This window comes from Hypanus sabinus, chromosome X1, assembly GCF_030144855.1.
Source record: "Hypanus sabinus isolate sHypSab1 chromosome X1, sHypSab1.hap1, whole genome shotgun sequence".
Classification (NCBI taxonomy): domain Eukaryota; kingdom Metazoa; phylum Chordata; class Chondrichthyes; order Myliobatiformes; family Dasyatidae; genus Hypanus; species Hypanus sabinus.
The window spans coordinates 2,757,417-2,780,400 of record NC_082738.1 but is presented as its reverse complement, the minus strand read 5'-3'; positions in this window follow the sequence as shown (position 1 = coordinate 2,780,400).

The following is a 22,984-nucleotide window of genomic DNA, read 5'->3' as shown; positions in this document are numbered from 1 at the left end:
AAAGTCTTTTAAAATCTTACTGTAATTACTTGTATAATTTAAGTATAAATCATGCATAATTTATATATAATTTATATTCTATGTGGTGTGTAATGCTGCTGCAAGCAAGTTTTTTATGGCACATGTGTGTTACTATACTTGTTCATACGTATGGAAATAAACTCAATTTGACTTGACATAAATCCAGTTAGGCCGTTCTTCACTCATACTCCATTTAAACTGTGTTCTAGATTATAACTTGCTATTTCTAAGAAATAATTTTTGAAGATCATGCTGAGCAAAATAACTTTCATTTCGTTTTCCCAATCACCTTGTATTTAAAAACTTTCTGCTGGTTATGAAGGCAGGGAATAGACCAATGAGTAAAACAGGAATAGTGGGATGTGAAAATGTTGTGGACTTCAAAGGGTTCTGAAGCAGCACCAAAAGTTTTGTTGTACACAGCAGGTGGACTCCATAACTTAAGCATTCAAGGACCTGTTCTGAAGAATGCTGGGACTAGTCCATTTACCTGAAAATAAATTAGATTTATCCTATGCACCTTGAACTTCTGTTTATGGGTTGACATAGCTTTAAACTGGAGTATAATTTGAGAGTGAGTAGCTGGTGCTGCAGGCAGTACCTTCAAGAGGTGGACTAGCTAGGGTTATTTGGTAGTTCTTAGTTCCATTGTAAAATTATCCTCAGAATATCTCTGGAGTTGAAAATATAAATCTTGAAATGAAATCCAAGAGTCATTTCACAATCACTTTCATTTTAAGTGTTGACTACAACACTTCTGTTATGAACCTCTCAATCATGATTGCAGTGTTTTGTAAAGCTTTACCCTTGAGAGTCTATTGCAGTCTGATTGTACACAGAAGTAATAGGCCAAATCTTTTCCCAATGACCCATGCTTTTTTTGCCCTGATTGCATGTCATCAGTTCAATGCCAAAGACAACGTGCATTCCATTCTCTCATTTGAATTTGCATCATTATGTTTAGAACCCGATCGAGGAGATAAAACAGTGGGAATGATTGAAAGAGAAGGAATCGTATTACTGAAAATCGATCCATCAGACGGTTCTTCCCCGGTTCATTCACCCTCTCAGTTCAAGAGCATCTGTTCTGTCATCTTAATTATTCCAACTGCAGAATGAAGTCACTGAAGGGGAGAATCCAGTGCCTGCACTCAGACAAAGCAGGTGCTGTTAGGCTCAGACAGAGGCCCCGGTGAAAGCAGGTCACTGGGGTTAGTGACCGGTGCTTCAGCTACCGGGCCACAATAAAATGAGAAAGGCAAACCAAGAATGAGAAGTAATATATGGGCTGGGAACTCCTCAGTAATAACTCTGTGAACATTTTCTGTGTCAGATATCTGAAGGTATCTTTTACATCCTGCTTACAATTTTACCAGCAAGAGTAAACAGAAAATGTCTCCATCCATGCAGTTATTTGTGGCACTTGTGGTTCATCTTTTAAATCAATCTAGGTGTTAATCTCAGTTACTTTTTTGCATAACAAACGTCTTTGTTACTGCTTAATCCAATGTTTATAAAACTAAAGTAATTTCTTTTAGCTCTTTGTTCTAGTTGAGAATCTCCAAAATCTTTATCTCACACAGTTGAGGTTAGACTCTGTTATCAGGAAACTTTTGTGCAATTTTGGCTTTGGGTTTGCTAATATTTATTACCTTTGTGATATTCTAGTGGGGCTATTCAAACCACCTGGTCAAATGCACATAAGATGATCAATAAACAAAATATTCGGTACATATAAATTGTATAAGGATATATGAGATTCAGTGACTGGTACTATTTTACTACAATTCAACACATCTCATAAGCTTGGAAAACACTTTAAATCTTTGAATCAAAATACAATATGTCTTTGCAGATTCATTTCCAAAGTCAGATTTAAGATGCTAAGGACGTTTTTGTAACAAGGAGCACTCATGTCATATGTGAAAGTTTCAACTACATTAGCAGTAAGGTAATATGGTGAAAATAGTGGGATAATAGAATCAAGATTTGCACTAAGGATCAGATCAGTAAAGCAGGACCAAAGCCCTTCAGAACTGGGAAATTCAATATCCTACAAAAGATGGCAGAGGAGTCCTTTGATCATCAAGGTGCTTTTTGTCTAAGCAAAGAAAGGAATCAGCCAGGTCTGAAAACTATCTGACACCTGTGTTGGAAATATTGAATGCATGACACATAAAGCATAAAGCCATAAAACACAGAAATACCTGCTGAGATCTCCGTGTCTATGCTGACCATCTAGCAATACTAAAATAAAAATTCAAAATGTTTGAAATACTCAGCAGGTCAGGCCACACCTGTAGAAGGAGAAATAAAGTGAATGTTTCAAGTCAAAGACTCTTTGTTAGAACTGGGAAGGAGACAAAAGAAGGATATTAAACTGCGGAGGGTGGGGGGGGGGTGCTTGTCTCAGCAAGTCAGGCAACATCTATGGAGAAGAAGAACAGTTAAAGTTTTGGGCCTTTCGCTCCATTAATCACAAAAGACACCCATTTCACTTTGACTTCCCATTTAGACATTCTCACCTCTTTTGCTACAACGAGGCCACACTCAGGTTGGAGGAGCAACATCTCACTTGACGACTGGGTTGCATCCAACCTGATGGCACAAACATCGATTTCTCTAATTTCCGGTATTTTCTCCCCACCCTCTTCTCTATATTTCCATTGCTCATTCTGGTTCCTCTCTCACCCCTTCTTCTCACCTGGCCATCACCTCCCTCTGGTGCCCCTCCTCCTTCCTTTTCTCTCTTATACGATTCCTTATTCTTCAGCCCTTTACCTTTTCTACCTATCCCCCTCCCACACCTGCTTATTGCAGTGTATTTAGTATTTCAGTGATATTTGAGTAATATTGTAAATATATCATTTGATTAATCATTCTTTGTTTGTTTACACAATTCACTACGGGCTATAGGTAAGAAGTAGGTGAATGGCAGACATCATTACACCACCACGTCATCTGTGAGCGCCTCACTAAGTAAGCACATTATCCCAGGCTCGTGTGTTTTTCTTTTGATTAGTTTCTAGAGTTACGAAACATACTCTTACTTACCCCTTGAGAACATTGACTTCTCTAACTTCCGTTAATGCCCCTCGTCTCTTTCTGTGGTAAACTACATATACCTGTCTGGACACGCTCCTCCGCTGACTGCTCCTGTGGCTCTTCTCACAGACCCCTGTATAAAGGCGATTGGAGGCACTACTCCCCCCTCAGTCTCCGAGATGCAGTGCTCCGTTTTGCTGCTAATAAAAGCCTATCATTCACTTCCCGTCTCCGAGAGTTATTGATGGTGCATCACCTTCTTACCCCATCCCTGATATATTTAGTTTTTCCTCCCCTCCCACTTTTTTTCCTCTCTCTGCCCATCACTCTGTCTGTTCTCCATCTCCATCTAGTGCTCCCCTCCCCCTTTCTTTTTCCCTAGGCCTCCCGTCCCATGATCCTTTCCCTTCTCCAGCTCTGTATCACTTTTGCCAATCACCTTTCCAGCTCTTAGCTTTACCCCATCCCCTCCGATCTTCTCCTATCATTTTGCATTTCCCCCTCTCCCTCCTACTTTCAAATCTCTTACTATGTTTCCTTTCAGTTAGTCCTGACGAAGGGTCTCAGCCTGAAACGTCGACAGTACTTCTCCTTATAGATGCTGCCTGGCCTGCTGTGTTCCACCAGCGTTTTGTGTGTGTTGCTCGAATTTCCAGCATCTGCAGATTTCCTCGTGATTACTTACCCCTTACCTAGTTTCACATGTAACCTGGACTCCTTTGCTTGCATCTTTGGAAATAGCTCTATCTCCATCTTTAATATCTCTACTTTTCCCTTTCAGGGTTCTTTTGAAGACTCTGACCTGGAGTTACACGCTGACTACGGTTCTTTCCTGGAATGGGACTGGCTCTCAGGGTTTCACAACTAGCCATTATCCAACATGCCAAGGGCATGGCTGAAGAGTTTGGCTCGCCTTTGGAGGCCCATGATCTTGGGGCTCTGGAGATGGGCGGATTGAAGGTTGGCATCCCAACAGACTGGTGTGCCATGGGAGCAGGAAGATCATTGGCTGTGTGCCCAGAGACCTGAGCTCTTTGGACACAGGGTTCCTAAAAAGCAACACAACGGACATTTGACACCATAAACCAGTGAGTTGTTTGTAATGTCTGCCCTCTCGCTGTGAAATGGAGACACCTCTTTCTCCCTTATTAAGGAGAGAGAGCCTGTGGTATGTCAAATACCGGGTGAATGCGTAGTCTTTGGAGTACAACAAGCCTGTGTCTTTGCTGTTGCTTTTGCGACACACTTGCGTGCTCGGTGGTGGGGCCGATGCTTTATTTTGCTGGTGGGGGGAGGGGGGATCGTTACTTGCAGCCGCTTACATGTGGGAGGGGTCTCCAGGGAGACTTTGGTGTTCTAACATTTAACTGTCGTTCATTCTTTCAGGCACTTCTCTGCTTTTGTGGATGTTTGTGAAGAAAAAGCATTTCAGGATGTATATTGTTACATTTCTCTGACTTTAAACCTTTGAAACGTGCTTGTTTGTACTCTTTCACCTCCCCCGTACCTTTTTATTCCTTTCCAGTCCTGATGAAGGGTCTCGGCCTGAAACATCGACTGCTTATTAATTTCAGTAGATGCTGCCTGACCTGCTGAGTTCCTCCAGGATTTTGTGTGTATTGCTCAAGATTTCCAGCATCAGCAGCATCTCTTGTGTTTACGAGTAAATGTCTGATAGTGTAAAACTAGAGTAATCATGGAGATTACTGTAAATAAAGTTATCTGGTGAATGAATGAATGGGAATAGTCAGAGAGTGAGACCAGAGACAGAGAAGTATGTAGGATGACCTCTACTTCCAGAGGGAAAGAAGTAAAAAAGGAAAAAAAGAGGAATAGTAAGCAACAAGCTGAACTAATGTCCCAGATACTGTAGATGACTAAGATATTATGTTTGCAGTTATGTAAGTCACTAATAAGGCCACACTTCAAGTCAACTCAAGTCAAGTTGCTTTTTATTGTCATTTCGACCATAACTGATGGTATAGTACACAGTAAAAATGAGACAACGTTTTTTAGGACCATGGTGCTATATGAACAATACAAAAACTACACTGAACTACGTAAACCAACACAAAAACTACACTAGTCTACAGACCTACCCAGGACTGCATAACATACACAGAACAGTGCAGGCATTACAATAAATAATAAACAAGACAATAGGCACAGCAGAGGTCAGTAGGTTGGTAGTCCGGTGGCTTGGGGGGAAAATCTGTTACATAAATAAACAGCTGAATGGCGGTGTCCGGGATTCCGTCTTGGAGTGCTGTGTACAGTTTTGGTCACCATCCTATCAGAAAGACATTGTCAAACTGGAGACAGTGTAGAAGAGATTTGCAAGGATGCTCCCTGGACTAGAAGGCTAGAGTTATAGGGAGAGGTTGGATATGTTGTATAGTTATTCTCTGGAATGCAGGATAATGAGGGGTGATCTCATATATGCTTATGAAATCATGAAGGGTATGGATCAGGGCAAGTCCAAAACTAGAGGGCAGAGATACAAGATAAGAAGGAGAAATTTAAAAGAGACCAAGAGATAACTTCTATAGACAGAGAGGGCTGTGAGAGCTGGAATGAGCTGCCAGAGATGGGTATAATTGCAATATTTGTGATACATTTGGATAGGTATATTCAAGGGAGGGATTTGGAGGGTAATGGGCAAATGGGATTAACAGGGAGGATGTTGTGATTGACATAGACTGGTTGGGCTGAGTGGTCTGTTTAAGCTGAGTAGAGCAGGTGGTAATGAATCAGTCTAGAGGAGATTGAAAATCTGGTTGAATGGTGCCACAACAACAACCTCTCATTCAATGTCACCGATGTCAAGGAGTTGATATTAGGGGCAAGTTTTTCACTCAGAGAGTGGTGAGTGTGTGGAATGGGCTTCCAGCAACGGTGGTGGAGGCGGATATGATAGGGTCTTTTAAGAGACTTTTGGATAGGGACATGGAGCTTAGAAAAATAGTGGGCTATGGGTAACCCTAGTAATTTCTAAGGTAAGGACATGTTCGGCACAACTTTGTAGGCCGAGGGGCCTGTATTGTGCTGTAGGTTTTCTATGTTTCTATTATCAACTACAGGAGGAAGAAGGTCCATGAGCCAGTCCTCATTAGAGGAACAGAGGTGGAGAGGATCAGTAGCTTTAAATTTCTTGGTGTCGATATATCAGAAGATCTGCCCTGGGAACACCAGATAGATGTAATCAGTCCTCACTGTGGAAGACACTAACAGTATGGTGGAGCTTCAAAGGTGTCGAGGTTATGAAGTATGTGAAGTTACTAGGGAGAAGGTGCTTGGGAAACTGAAAGGTCTGAAGGTAGGTAAGTCATCTGGACCTGATTCTGAAGGAGGTGGCTAAAGAGATCATGGAGACATTAGTAACGATTTTTCAAGAATCAGTAGATTCTGGAATGGCTCTGGAAGAGTGGTAAATTTCAAACATCACTCCACTGTTCAAGAAGGGAACGAGGCAGTAGAAAGGAAATTATAGGCCAGTTAGTCAGTGGTTGGGAAGATGTTAGAATCAATTATTAAGAATGAGTTCAGGGTACTTGCAGGCACATGATAAATACGCCGTAGTCGGTGTGGTTTCCTCAAGGGAAAATCTTGTCTCACAAATCTGTTGGAATTCTTTGAAGAAGTAACAAGCAGGATAGACAAAGGAGAATCAGTTGATGTTGTGCACTTGGATTTTCAGAAGACCTTTAACACATAAGTTCGCTTAACAAGCTATGAGCTGAAGGTATTACAGGAAAGATTCTAGAATGGATAAAGCAGTGGCTGATTGGTAGGAGACAAAGAGTGGGAATAAAGCAAGTCTTTTCTGGCTGGGTGTGGATGACGAGTGGTGTTCCACAGGGGTCTGTGTTGGAACCAGTTCGTTTTACATTAATGTCACTGATTTGAAAGATGGAATTTATTGCTTTGTTGCAAAGTTTGCAGATTATGTGAGGATAGGTGGAGGGGCAGGCAGTTCTGAGGAAGTAGAGAGGCTACAGGACTTATACAGATTAGGAGAATGGGTAAAGAAATGGCAGATGAAATCCAGTGGTGGGCAGTGTACAGTCGTGCACTTTGGTAGAAGAAATGAAAGGTTTGACTATTTTCTAAATGGAGAGAAAATACAAAGATCTGAGGTGCAAAGGGACTTGGGAAACCTTGTACAGGATTCCCTAAAGGTTCATTTGCAGGTTGAGTCCGTAGTGAGGAGGGAAAATGCAAATGCAACGTTAGCATTCATTTCAAGAGGTCTGGAATATAAAAGCAAGGACGTGTTGTTGAGACTTTATAAAGCACTGGTGAGGCCTTACTTGGAGTATTGTGAGCTGTTTTGGACTCCTTATCCAAGAAAGGATGTCCTGAAATTGGAGAGGGTTCAAAGGAAGTTCATGAAACTTACTTCAGGAATGAAAGGCTTGGTGTGTGAAGAGCATCAGATGGCTCTGGTCCAGTATTCACTGGAATTCAGAAGAATGAGGGGCGATCTCATCGAAACCTATCAAATGGTGAAAAGCCTTGACAAAGTGGACGTGGGGAGGATGTTTCCCATGGTGGGAGAGTCTTAAGACCAGAGGACACAGCCTCAGAATAGAGGGGTGTCCTTTTAGAGCAAGATGAGGAGGAATTTCTTGAGCTGGGGGTGGAGTATCTGTGGAATTCTTTGCCACAGGCAGTTGTGAAGGCCAAGTCTTTATGAATATTTAAGGCAGAGGTTGATAGCTTCTTGATTGGTCAGAACATGAAGGGATATAAGGGGAAGGTAAGAGATTGGGGCTGAGAGGAAAATTGGATCAGCCATGATGAAGTAGCAGAGCAGACTTGATGGGCCAAATGTCCTAATTCTGCTCCTATATCTTATGGTCTTATCACAAAGAAGGCACAACAGCATCTCTACTTTCTTAAGAGTTTGCATAGATTCGACATGTTAACAAAATCTCTGACAAACTCCTATAGATGCGCAGTGGACAGTATCCTGACCTGTTGCATCATGGGCTGGAATGGAACGACAATGTCCAGGAATGGTAAAGGTAATGGTAGAAGTAGTGGATTCAGCCCAGTCCGTCACAATCAAAGCCCTTTCCAACTTTGAGTGTATTTGGAGCGCCACCACAAGTAAGAAGCATCCATCATCAAAAATCCCCATCATCCAAGCCATATCTTCTTCTTGCAGAAAGCACGGAAGTCTTAGGTTCCACACCACTAGATTCAGGAACAGTCATTACCCTACAACCATCATGCCCCTAAAACAGCACAGATAACTTTATTCATCTCAACTCTGAATTGATTCTTACAATTCATTTTATCAGTATTATTTTTATTTGCACAGTTAGAACATTGGATATGGAATATAGAAATCTACAGCACATTACAGGCCAGTTGGCCCACAGTGTTGTGCTAACAATATAATTTCTCCAGAAACTGCCTGGAATTACTCTACTCCATAGCCCTCTATTTTTCTAAGCTCCATGTACCTATCCAGGAGTCTCTTAAAAGACCCTGTTGTATCCGCCTCCACCACAATCACCGACAGCCCATTCCATGCATCCAGCACTCTCTGTGTAAAAAACTTACCCCTGACATCTCCTCTGTACTTACTTCCAAGCACCTTAAAGCTATGCCCTCTCATGTTAGCCATTTCAGCTCTGGGAAAAAATGCCTCTGGCAAATCCTTTGTCAATCTTTGTTTATGAATAGTTTCTTTTGTAAAATTCTATTGTATTTCTTTTTCCTGTAAATGCATGCAAGAAAATTAATCTCAAGGATTGTATATGGAAACATACAATATACTTTGATAATAATTTCACTTTGAACTTGTTTCAGTGCTGTATTACCCAAGGACTCTGTGACTCTATACATAAGGAAATTAGTTTACTTGTATTATACATTTCAATCAGAAGTCTGAGATGTGCCCAGACTGGAAATTAGGTGATGTTTCTCAAGTTTGCTTTGGACCTCTGTCAGGAGGTCAAAGACTGAAAGGTTAGAGTGAAAATGGGATGAAAAATTAAATTGACAGGCAATGTGAAGATCAACACCACTGCTGCACAATGAATGTAGGTGCTCTTCAAAATGATTGCACAATCTGTGTTTGGTTTCTCCAGTGAAGAGGAGAGCACACTGTAATCTATCTATACTAATCCCACTCACTAGCTGTTGTTCCAGAGCTTTGTCAGTTCAAGTGATCATTCAGATGTTTTTTAAATGAGAGTATCTGCCTCCATTAGATTCCCAGGCATTGATCAGAAATTACCAAAGTCCTGGACCTGGACCTGAAGCATCAACTCCTTAACTCTTTCATAAATGCTGCCAGATTTACTGAATGTTTCTGGCATTTCCTGTTTTATTTCAAGCTTCCTTTCTCTCAGAGCTACTGTGCTGGAAGGACCAGCAGAATCTACGAGTAGGGTTTTCACTACAATGCCAGGGCAGAAAGAAGACCTCCAAACTATCCTGTACTGGTAGCATTGTCAATTGGTTGCTGAGCCAGCAACCAGTCACCAAGAGAAATGAGTTAAATTCCATGTCACCTTACATCTAGAGATCTGAAGACCTGCAGTAAAAGCTAGCAAACATAATAGAAGAAAATCTGCCATCTTTACCAGCGTGGTCTGTGTTTAACATGGTAGGCTTATTCAGAAAGTCAGAAGGCATGAGATCCAGGGAAGTTTGGCCAGGTGGACTCAGAATTGGCTTGCCTGCAGAAGGCAGAGGGTCGTGGTGGAGGAAGTACATTCGAATTGGAGGGTTGTGACTAGTGGTGTCCCACAAGGATCGGTTCTGGGACCTCTACTTTTCATGAACTTTATTAACAACCTGGATGTGGGAGTAGAAGGGTGGGTTGGCAAGTTTGCAGACGACGCAAAGGTTGGTGGTGTTGTGGATAGTGTAAAGGATTGTCAAAGATTGCAGAGAGACATTGATAGGATGCAGAAGTGGGCTGAGCAATGGCAGATGGAGTTGTTCAACCCAGAGAAGTGTGAGGTGGTACACTTTGGAAGGCCAAACTCCAAGGCAGAGTACAAAGTAAATGGCAGGATACTTGGTAGTGTGGAGGAGCAGAGGGATCTGGGGGTACATGTCCACAGATCCCTGAAAGTTGCCTCACAGGTAGATTGGGTAGTTAAGAAAGCTTATGGGGTGTTAGCTTTCATAAGCCGAGGGATAGAGTTTAAGCGATGCGATGTAATGATGCAGCTGTATAAAACTCTGGTTAGGCCACACTTGGAGTACTGTGTCCAGTTGTGGTCGCCTCGGTACAGGAAGGATGTGGAAGCATTGGAAAGGTACAGAGGAGATTTACCAGGATGTTGCCTGGTTTAGAGAGTATGGATTATGATCAGAGATTAAGGTAGCTAGGGTTTTACTCTTTGGAGAGAAGGAGGATGAGAGGAGACATGATAGAGGTGTACAAGATATTAAGAGGAATAGATAGAGTGGACAGCCAGTGCCTCTTCCCCAGGGCACCACTGCTCAATACAAGAGGACATGGCTTTAATGTAAGGGGTGGGAAGTTCAAGGGGGATATTAGAGGAAAGATTTTTACTCAGAGAGTAGTTGGTGTGTGGAATGCACTGCCTGAGTCAGTGGTGGAGGCAGATACACTAGTGAAGTTTAAGAGACTACTCGACAGGTATATGGAGGAATTTAAGGTGGGGGGGGGTTATATGGGAGGCAGGGTTTGAAGGTCAGCACAACATTGTGGGCTGAAGGGCCTGTACTATGCTGTACTATTCTGTTCTATGTTAACTCCAGACTACCAGCATGGATGACTATTAACTGCCTGCTGAAAGGACTTTGAAAGCCATTCTCTTCAAGAGAAACTGTGAATGGGAAATAAGACACTCATCTTCACTCTGACACCCACATATTGTCAATAAATACAAATTATGAAGAGGTGTCATGATGAGGTAGGGAACGTTTATAATTTGTTGGATTAATAAACCCAGATGTTTAAATGCAACTGCATTGCCATACTAGATAGACACCCTAGTAACACAATAACAACTTTTCGACATTGCTTCTCCCATCACAAACTGAATTTGGAAATGTGTGGATGCTCTGTTCCACGACCAACTCAATGTCCACATATGGGTAGTATGGCTGGAGTGCAGTTTCTGACCAACACTAACTTGTGTTGTAGCTGTTACTAGTGTGTGGTCAGGGAGGGGGTGTGCCCTCTGGTACTTAAGTTGTAGTCACCTTGGTTCCAATCCTCCTGCAATACCCATAAGAGGATTATTACACTTGGAAAAATGTCAACTTGTGTACCAGACAGGGAAATTTCATTTGGAATGATTCAACAATCAGAATCAGAATCAGGTTTATTATCTCTGGCATGTGACGTGAAATTTGTTAACTTAACAGCAACAGTTCAATACAATACATAATCTAGCAGAGAGAGAAAAAATAATAGCTAAAATAAACAAAAGAATGAATAAGCAAGTAATTCAATTACATTATTTGTATATTGAAAAGATTATAAAAAGTACAAAAAGCAGAAATACTGTTTATTAAAAGAAGTGAGGTAGTGACCAAGGGTTCACTGTCCATTTAGGAATCGGATGACAGAGGGGAAGAAGCTGTTCCTGAATCACTGAGTGTGTGCCTTCAGGCTTCTGTACCTCCTACCTGATGGTAACAGTGAGAAAAGGGCATGTCCTGGGTGCTGGAGGCCCTTAATAATGAACGCTGCCTTTCTGAGACACCACTCCCTGAAGATGTCCTGGGTACTTTGTAGGCTAGTACCCAAGATGGAGCCGACTAGATTTACAACCCTTTGCAGCTTCTTTTGGTCCTGTGCAGTAGCCACCCTGCCCCCTCAATACCAGACAGTGATGCAGCCTGTCAGAATGCTCTCCACAGTACATCTATAGAGGTTTTTGAGTGTATTTGTTGACACGCCAAATCTCTTCAAACTCCTAATAATGTATAGCTGCTGTCTTGCTTTCTTTATAACTACATCGATATGTTGGGACCAGGTTAGGTCCTCAGAGATCTTGACACCCAGAAACTTGAAACTGCTCACTCTCTCCACTTCTGATCCCTGTGTGAGGATTGGTATGTGTTCCTTTGTCTTACCCTTCCTGAATTCCACATTCAGCTCTTTCATCTTACTGACATTGAGTGCCAGGTTGTTGCTGCAGCACCACTCCACTAATTGGCATATCTCACTCTTGTACGCCCTTTCATCACCATCTGAGATTCTACCAATAATGGTTGTATCGTCAGCAAATTTACAGATGTTATTTGAGCTACGCCTAGCCACACAGTCATGGGTATAGAGAGTAGAGCAGTGGGCTAAGCACACACCCTTGAGGTGCACCAGTGTTGATCGTTAGCAAGGAGGTTATCACCAATCCACACAGACTGTAGTCTTCCTGTTAGGAAGTTGAGGATCCAATTGCAGAGGGAGGTACAGAGACCCAGGTTCTGCAACTTCTCAATCAAGATTGTGGGAATGATGGTATTAAATGCTGAGTTATAGTCGATGAACAACATCCTGACGTGGGTGTTTGTGTTGTCCAAGTGGTCTAAAGCCGTGTGAAGAGCCATTGAGATTGCATCTGCTGTTGACCTATTGTGGCAAAAGGCAAACTGCAATGGGCAGGGGTTCGGTCTAGTCATAACCAACCTTTCAAAGCATTTCATCCCTGTCAATGTGGGTGCTACCAGGCGACAGTCATTTAGGCAGCTTAAAGATCTTAATAGTCATTTAAGGATGATTCATGCCTGGATCCACCTAGTCAAGATCCCAAAGTGGCATAAAATGACCTGTTATTGATTGTTTTTGCAGTTCACTCGAAAAAAAAGGATTTTTAATTGCATAATGTTGTAAAAAGATGTAATGTAGTAAATATCAACATACCACACAGTCATGAACTTAAGCACTGACCATAAAGGAAGTGAACTGAGACTGGGAAAGAATACATACTCCATTGTTCATCTGCTGTTGGTAAGGAATGTTATAGTCACTTTGAAATTAGGTGTGGGAAATCACAGGTGGGCGTTGAAGGAACATGGCAGTGAGATTAAGCTTTAGTTTACTTAGCATACATCAACGAAAGTTATGTCACTTTAATGGACTCCATAGTTCGGCAGCTGGTCACCCAGCTTCCGGCGTTATCATTTCAGAGGGTCTGTCCAGGGTCCATTACAAAAGTATTACCCCTCAATCATCAGGCTCTTGAACAAGAGGGGTTAACTTCACCCAACTTCACATGTCCTGTCTGTCAGTGAAATGTTCCCACAACCTATAGATTCACTTTCAAGGACTCTTCATCTTATGTCCTTGATATTTATTGTTTATTTATTGTTATTATTATTATTCTTTTTGTATGTGCACAGTTTTTTTTTGCACATAGGTTGATTGTGCGCAGTTTTGCATTGATTTTTGGTACTATGTATTTTTTGTGAATGCCCATAAGAAAAAAACTCAGGGTTGTATATGGTGACATATATGTACTTTGATAATAAGTTTACTCTGAACTTAGAAGTTAATTTCTGTTTTGTTAAATTGTGCTTTTGTGTGAGTGGTGTTTGTGGTCTACAGGTGATGCCAGCATAATTGAAAATTAGGAAAGTGCTATTCAACACCATTATGTGTGCTTAGTCTCCTCTTATATTAATGCATCAGACAGACAGAGGTCCAGAAGGAAAACTCTGGGGCTTACATCTCATGTTTAAATTCCCAAATTTCAGTTACTAATACATTTTCTGAAGAAATCCATTTTCAAAGCAGGCATACTATACACCACCAAATTCGCCACCTTTGTTTCAACTCGATGGTTAATGTGACCACCTGGACTTGTTCTGAGCATCTGAGAGTTTCAGAGGAGCTTCGCACTGACTGGCCCTGGGATTTCTGTCTAGCTCTTGCTTCTCCCAGTATTTTTAGAAAAGAAGTTGGATATATTTAGGCACAAAGTTATGGAGATTGCCATAAGAATTATTACCTTCAGTATAAAGACTTTGGTCAAATAGTAGGACCATGTTCTGCAATGTGGGGTTATAATTATGCTGAATACTCAATGTTGGAATATTTCTATGTGTTGATAGTTTTAGTTAACTCTGCCATGGACGCTCCCAAGCCTGGCTGTGAGAGGAGGAGGGCTGGGCATGGGGCTAGCAACCCTATCACATAAAAACCCAGTGCTACAGAAATGCCAACAGAAGCTCCAAAGTCCTCATCCCTGGAAAAGGAAGGATACAGTTTGAAAGACTGATTCAAGACAGAGGATTCTGGCAAGCTGCTGTCAGCAGTCTAAGCTCCAGTAGGGGTGATGAGCTTAAGTAGATAGCCTTGGTTACCTTTGCACCAACAGCACTATTTCAATACTGCGTCAAATGTGACTATAACATTTGCAGAGAATTAAGTGATCACCGAATTAACTTGATCATGGTATTACAATGAATACAACAATGATCTTTTTCAACAGTATGGTAAACAGATAATATGGGATGCTACTCCTCACCTAATAAGTGTCTTCAGTAATGCTCTAAATCACTAATTAGCGAGCAGACAGATCTTTTATTCATGTTAAGACATAGTTAAGATAACCTGTTCCAATAAACCCATTATGAGCAAATGAATATGCTAAGTGCAACAAAGTAAGGCATTGTAGAAGATTACATTCATTGAGACTGCACTCCACATTCTTGTAGGTGGATTGAGAGTAAATCAGTTTTGCTAGAGTCAAAGAGTATGCTATTTAACAGCCCGATGTCATTTATGGGAAGAAGTGGCACAGAAGGTAAACTTTGACCTGCAGGGTCAAGCCAGGAATTTTATTCTGAATTTCTTCACTACATTTTACATAAGCATAACCAGCCGAGGCTTTCATAAATACCGTTCCATCAAGCTGACTTCGCAGCAAATGTAGCAAATTAAAGCAATCCCTCTCTCAGGACATGCTCCTAGACTTAGTTGGCTCTTTCAATAGCTGAGCCACATTGTGTGAGGGATACTTGTACAAGAGATCTTCTACTTATCTATAGAGAAGGGTATAGCTTGGATTTAGGTAGCCCCTGAAAACATTTTTACAACAAAACAAATATCATGAAGCAAGATATCATGTCGGTGTAGGAAATCTGGCAATCAAATTGTTCATAATGTCCTGACAAACACCAGTGTGATAATCTGTTTAGATACTGGTGAATAAGGAATGTTTGCAGAACACGTGGAAAAACAGATCTGTTCTACAGGCCCTTCTGGCTTTTTGAGCCACAACACCCAGCAACCCCCGATTTAATCACGGAACAGTTTACAATGACAATAAACCTACCAACTGGTACATCTTTGGACTGTGGGAGGAAACTGGAGCACCCAGAGGAAAGCCAGGGGAGAATGTACAATTTCAGCTGTGGGAATTGAACCCTTATCACCTGTACTGTAATGTGTTGTGCTAACCACTATACTGTTATGCTTCTTCATGATAGTTCTCCTTCTAGAGTGTACTGAAGAGTCAATTCAGGTCTGGGGAGTGGGGGTGGAGGAGGTTAAAACCACTATCTGCTGACACACAGGCAACAGTGTTACTGCTGAGCATAGTATGAGCCACGCTACAGCCTTTGAACTCAGAGTGTGGAGCTGCAACCTTGGCAAACTTCAATAGATGTGTGGTGGAAAGTGTGCTGACTGGTTGCATTAGGCCTGATATGAGAACATCAATGCCTTTGAGTGGAAAATCCTTCAAAAGTTAGTAGATTCGGCCCAGCACATCAAAGGTAAAGCCTGATCACATCTACATGAAACAGGAAGGAGTCAATAATTCTACTGGGGTTGAGTCAGGAACGTTCACGCCGTGACCCTGTTAATCCGAAAGGAAACCAACCCTGACATTACGTGCCAGACCAAGTGATCCAGTGGGTGGTAAAAGGATAAACCCTTGGCCCACTGGAAATCATGAAAATCGTTAGCCACAACATCGAAGGCTTCAGCCACAGTAAAGCAGAAATCCTGGCAAACTTAAAACCGGACATCTTGTGCATACAAGAAACTCATAGGCTGAACAACCAACCCTACGAGCCAGGAATACACTTGGCTACTGACACCCCTAGCCAAACTTATGGAAGTGCAATCTTTGTTAAAGATAAATCTATAGTAATGAGCACAGCAAACATCCAGGGTGGCTCAATGGAACTTCTGAAAGTTGAAACAAAACACATAAATATCATCTCAGTCTACAAACCCCCTAATGAACCATTCATGTGGCTACCTAACCTAGATCTCCAGGACAAAATGTGCCTCATTAATGGTGACTTTAATAGCCATAGCACCAACTGGGGATACGAAGATGACGATGCAAATGGACAAGTTGTATCATGGGCTCTAAACAACAGCCTTGAGCTACTATACGAGTCAAAGGACACCCCTACCTTCACTAGTGCCAGATGGAGGAAAGGATACACCCCAGACCTTGCCTTTGTTACCTTGGCAAGCTCCAACCACTTCACACGATCAGTCCTCCAATATACACCCAAATCCCAATACCGTCCAGTCCAGGTAGAATCCCTTCCAGTCTGAGACCTGTACCGTCAAAGTACCTACCAAGATTTAACCTGAGAAAAGCAAATTGGACATCTTTCTCAGAATCCCTTGATCAACTTATCGATACCATACCACCAGAACCTGATCATTATGATGAATTTGTCTGACTAATCTGGAAAGTAGCGCAACAGAATATACCTAGAGGCTGCAGAACCAAATATATTCAGGGATTGACTAGTGATATCAAACAAAGTTATGATGGGTATGTCAACTTATACAACCAAGACCCGTTTGGTCAAGACACAGTTGAAATGGGAGAGTCAGTTCTGTCCCGACTGAGCCAAGAGAGACAACAGCATTGGCAGGAACCGATAGAAAACACAGACAGGACCAAGAACAGTAAGAAGGCATGGGCAACTGTTCGGAAACTCAACTCAGACAACAGACCACCACAGAGGATTGCTGCCGTAACACCCAGTCAGGTTGCCCACCAACTAATACTAAATGGTCGACCAAATAACAAGGAACGGAGGCAAAAGAGAAAGCAACATCAGGAGATGGAGTCAGCTCTCTCAAATGGGAATAACAACTTCCCACCTCTCACCCTAGAAGAGTTTAAGGATGAAGTATCACAGCTAAAACCCAACAAAGCTGCTGGCATAGATGGGATTCTTAATGAATTCCTTAAACACCTTGGACCTAAAGCACTCCACTGGCTTCTGTCCCTTTTTAACTGTTGCCTAAGATCATTAAAAACACCTAAAAAGTGGAGAAGAGCCTAAATTGTTGCTCTCCTAAAACCCAATAAAGACCCCAACATTCCTAAAAAACTACAGACCGATTTCCCTGCTCTGCACCCTCTAAACTCTACGAGAGACTCAAACTGAAAAGAATAGTCGAAGATCTTCCAACACCAGACCAGGCCGGGTTCAGGCCAGGCAGCTCTTGCTGAACCCAATGTATTGAAGATGGCTTTGAAATGCAACAAACTACAGGGGCAATATTTGCCGACTTAACAGCAGCATACAGCACTGTGAATCACAGAGGCCTTCTACTGAAATTATCTAAAATGTCAAAGAACAAAACCACATTCAAAGTAATAAGAAGCCTCCTAGAAAATCATAGATTTTATGTAGAAATGAATGGAATTAAGAGTAGGTGGCGTCCACAAAAGAACGGACTACCACAGGGATCAGTCCTGGCACCTCTACTATTTAATGTTTACACAAATGACCAGCCAACCTTTCCTAACACATGCAGGTTTATTTATGTAGATGACCTATGCATAGCAACACAAGCTAACTTTACTTTACTTTATACTTTAACTCTACTTTACTTCTTCCAAGAAGTTCAAGTACGACTTACAGCAGCCCTCGAAGCAATGAAGCAGTATTATGAAAAATGGTCTCTGAACCCAAATCCATCAAAAGCTCAAGTGTGTGCATTCCACCTGAGGAATCAAGAAGCAGCTCGGAAACTCAAGATCTTCTGGTGTGGGTAGGAGTTCATCCGACTCCAATTTACCTGGGCGTGACACTTGATAGGACACTATCATTTGCCACCCACATCCAAAAACTCTGATGGAAAGATCCTGAGAGGTAGGATTTATGAACATTTGGAGAGGCAGAATATGATCAGGAATAGTCAGCATGGCTTTGTCAAAGGCAAGTCTTGCTTTATGAGCTTGATTTAATTTTTTGAGGATGTGACTAACATTGATGATGGTAGAGCAGTAGATGTAGCTTATATGGATTTTAGCAAAGTATTTGATAAGGTACTCCATGCAATGCTTATTGAGAAAGTAAGGAGGCATGGGATCCAAGGGGACATTGCTTTGTGGATCCAGAACTGTCTTGCCCACAGAAGGCAAAGAGTGGTTGTAGATGGGTGATACTTCTGCATGGAGGTCGGTGACCAGTGGTGTGCCTCAGGGATCTGTTCTAGGACCCCTGTTCTTCGTGATCTTTATAAATGACCTGGATGAGGAAGTGGAGGGATGGGTTAGTAAATATGCTGATGACACAAAGGTTGGGGGTGCTGTGGATAGTGTGGATGTCACGGTCCTGATTGGTGATTCCCTGGTTCCTTTAAATTTCCTTTGTGTCATGATCGGGACCATTGACTCCTTGTATTCCTTTATTCCTTGTTTCCCTGCATTTCTTGGGCTCTTTAATTAAAGTCCCAGCTCTGTGTCCTGTGTCCAAGAAGAGTCCCAGCTCTGTGTCCTGTGTTCCGAGTTCCAAGTCCAGGCGCCGAGATCTGAGTTTCAAGTCTGGGTCCCGAGTCCAAGTCCAAGCCCTGGCCCTGAGACCCAGTCTACGTCCTGGGCCTAAGTCGGAGTCCAGCCACACTTATTCCCACTTCTGCTTTGCTTACTCCTTGAATTCCCTCTGAGCAACCCTTGCTTTTTGGCTTTCCTTATAACTATTAATAAACTCTATTTTGTTAACGCTACAGAACGTGTTTGTGTTCTGCATTTGGGTCCACCCATGCCCTGCACTTGTGACAGTGGAGTGCTGACAGCAGGACATTGTTAGGATGTAAAACTGGGCTGAGAAGTGGAAGATGGTGTTCAACCCAGATAAGTGTGAAGTGGTTCATTTTGGTAGATCAAATATGATGGCAGAATATAGCATTAATGGTAAAACTCTTGGCAGTGTGGAGGATCAGAGGGATCTTGGGGTCCAAGTCCATAGGACGCTCAAAGCAGCTGCGCAGGTTGATGCTGTGGTTAAGAAGGCATACAGTGCATTGGCCTTCACCAACCATGGGATGGAGTTTAGGAGCCGAGGGGTAATGTTACAGCTATATAGGACCCACTTGGAGTACTGTGTTCAGTTCTGGTCGCATCACTACAGGAAGGATGTGGAAATCATAGAAAGGGTGCAGAGGAGATTTATGAGGATAGGTTGAGTGAACTCGGCCTTTTTTCCTTGGAGTGTTGGAGGATGAGAGGTGACCTGATAGAGGTGTATAAGATGATGACAGGCATTGATCGTGTGGCTAGTCAGAGGCTTTTTCCCAGGGCTGAAATGGTTGTCACAAGAGGGCACAGTTTTAAAGTGCTGGGGAGTAGGTACAGAGGAGATGTCAGGGGTAAGTTTTTTACGTAGAGAGTGGTGAGTGCGTGGAATGGGCTGCCGGCGATGGTGGCGGAGGCAGATACAATAGGGTCTTTTAAGAAACTCCTGGACAGGTACATGGAGCTCAGAAAAATAGAGGGCTATGGGTAACCCTGGATAATTTCTCAGGTAAGGACATGTTCGGCACAGCTTTGTGGGCCGAAGGGCCTGTATTGTGCTGTCAGCTTTCTATGTTCTGTGTTTCTATGATGGGTCCAGGACAGGCCCTCTGAAATAATGACATCCAGGAAATGAAAATTGCTGACCCCCGCTACCTCTGATCTTCTGATAATCATTGGCTCATGGACCTCTGGTTTCCCTCTCCTGAAGTCTACAATCAGTTCCATGGTTTTATTGACATTGAGTGAGAGGTTGTTGTTATTACACCACTCAGTCAAATTTTCAGTCTCCCTCCTGTATGCTGATTCATCATCACCTTTGATACAGCTCACAACAGTGTTTTCCATATATGCTGTTGGATCTGAACTTCGGCACACAATCATAGGCATAAAGCAAGTAGACCAGGGGCGAAGTACACATCCCTGCAGTGCTCCTGTGCTGATGGAGATTGTAGAGGAGATCTTCTTGCCAATCTGAACTGACAGGGATTTACAAGCGAGGAAATCCAGGATCCAATTGCACAAGGGGGCATTAAGACCCAGGTTTTGGAGTTTACTGATTAGTTTAGAGGGCATGGTTGTATTAAATGCTGAGCTGTAGTTGATAAAGCGCATCCTGATGTACACATTTTTAGTGTCCAGATGTTCCAGGATTCTATTATGGTTATTGGATTTATTGAGTATACCTGCAAGAAAAGGAATCTCAGGGTTGCAGAAGTCTTCGACACACATATATAGCCAGGATGCCTAAGACTTTAGCAGAGGACAGTATTTGTTAATGTGGAGTGGAGGATGTTGGGAATGGCGAGGGTGGAGCGGAGCAGGAGTGGGTGTGGGACAGATGGCAGAGAAGGTGCACTGGGGTGGGGTTGGCATAGGTGCAGACCCACCCAGCCCTGAGACACCAGGGAAGGTCATCTGATTCCAAACAATTGGCTTATTGATCATTACAGAATGTCTCTCTGGTACTTCCCACTCCCTCGGCAGTCCCTTCCCCTTTTCCCAACCATGATTCCCCTCTCCCTGCCCCCTTCCCACTCTCAGTCCACAATAGAGACCCAGATCAGAATCAGGTTTATCATCACTCTTGTATGTCATGAAACTTGTTTCTTTTGTGGCAGCAATACAGTGCAATACATAAAATTACTACAGTACTGTGCAAAAGTCTTAGGCATCCTAGATATTTATATATGCCCAAGACTTTTGCACAGTATTGTATATGGTGATATATATGTACAGTACTTTGATAATAGAACATAGAACATACAGCACATTACAGGCCCTTCGGCCCACAATGTTGTGCCGACCCTCAAACCCTGCCTCCCATATAACCCCTCACCTTCAATTCCTCCATTTAATAAAATTATAAATTTACTTTGAACTTTGAACTTCAATTTCAAATTTCAAATAATTAGTTCATATACCAGGCCGCAGTGAAGTTCCTTGCTCACAGTGCCAACTGTGTAGATGGTAATAACAAATCAACACTAAGCTCAAAACTTCAGAAAAATGCAAAGACTGTAGTGCAATTGAAGAAATGCTGCAGTGACAAATGTCTAGTGAAATCTTGGGCATGGTCTTGAGCTGAAAGAAAAAGCAAACAAAGTTCTGTTTAATTTGCAAAGGAATCCAGTCAGACCATTAGGCCAATTAGGACATTGGCCCATCGAGTCTGCTCTGCCATTTCCTCATGGCTGATCCATTTTGCCTCTCAGACCCAATCTCCTGCCTTCTTCCTGTATCCCTTCATGCCCTGACCAATCAAGAATCTATCAACCTCTGCCTTAAATACACATAAAGACTTGGCCTCTACTTTTGCGTGTGGCAAAGAATTCCACAGATTCACCACTCTCTGGCTAAAGAATTTCCTCCTCATCTCTGTTCTAAAATGACACCCCTCTATTCTGAGGCTGTCTTTTGGTCTTAGACTCTGCCATCTCTCCACATCCTCTCCACATCCACTCTGTCAAGGCCTTTCACCATTCAATATGTTTCAATGAGGTCACTCCTCATTATTCTGAATTCTAGTGTGTGTGTGTGTATAGATGACTCGAGAGTAATACGTTACATATTTGAGTTGAGAATCATTCTCTATTGAGTTGGAGTTTATAGCTAAGCAGGGAAGAGTGCTGTGTATTTAATATTTCAGTAATACTGTAAATATATTGTTTGCTTAAGCATTCTTGTTCATTTAAAAATAATTATTGGTTACATATAAAATTATGTGAGTGGCATACATCATCACAACACCACGTCAGATATGTGTGTCTCACTAAAAGTAAAAACAAAATTAGACACGCATCTCTCAGGCTCCCTTATTTTTATTTTGATAAGTTTTTATGTTTTGGTGTTACACCATCCACCAAGTTGGGACTGGCAGGGTGGGGGCGTGGGAGTGACTGGAGCAAGGGGGAAGATGTCGTAAGTTTGAGCTGGGAAACATTGAACTGAGTGTATCTTCATTGATGATAGTAGGTATAGTCTATAGGAGCCTTCTCCACTACAAACGGTCCCACATAGTGTGGGGCCAACTTGAAGCTCTCTACTCTCAAAGGAAGATCTTTAGATGCCAGCCAGACTTTCTCCCATGGCTTGAGAGGCCACACCTGCTGATCAGCCTGCTGGGCATATTGTTTTTGAGTACACAGGAGAGAAACCCTGGCCTTTCTCTGCGTGTGCTTGTAACGTTGGACCGAGATGAACTGCTCAGCAGCAGGGACTCCCACGCCCACTCTGTTTTTCAGGGAAGAGCGGTGGCTGGAATCCCTTCTGGCATTCAAAGGGGGCCATGGAGGTTACTGTGGGCCATCTCTGCCCAAACCAGTTGGAAACTCCAGGACGTGGGGTTGGAAGAGACAAGGCAGCACAAGGTTGTCTCCAGCTCCTGATTCACTCTCTCAGTCGGGATGTTAGATTGGGGGTGGAAACCTGATGAGAGGCTGGAAGTGGCTCCCACAAAAGAACAGAAAGCCTTCCAAACATGGGAGGTGAACTGCGGTCCTCAATCAGACACGAAGTCCTGAGGAGAGCCATGCAGCCTGAACATGTGTTGAACCTTGAGTGTGGCCGCTCAGGGAGAGCAATGAAGTGGGCAGCCTTGGAGAGCTGGTCCACAATGGCCAGAATGGTGGTGTTTCCATCTGACCAGTGATGAAACCCATCGCCAGGTGGGACCAGGAGCAGTGAGGCAC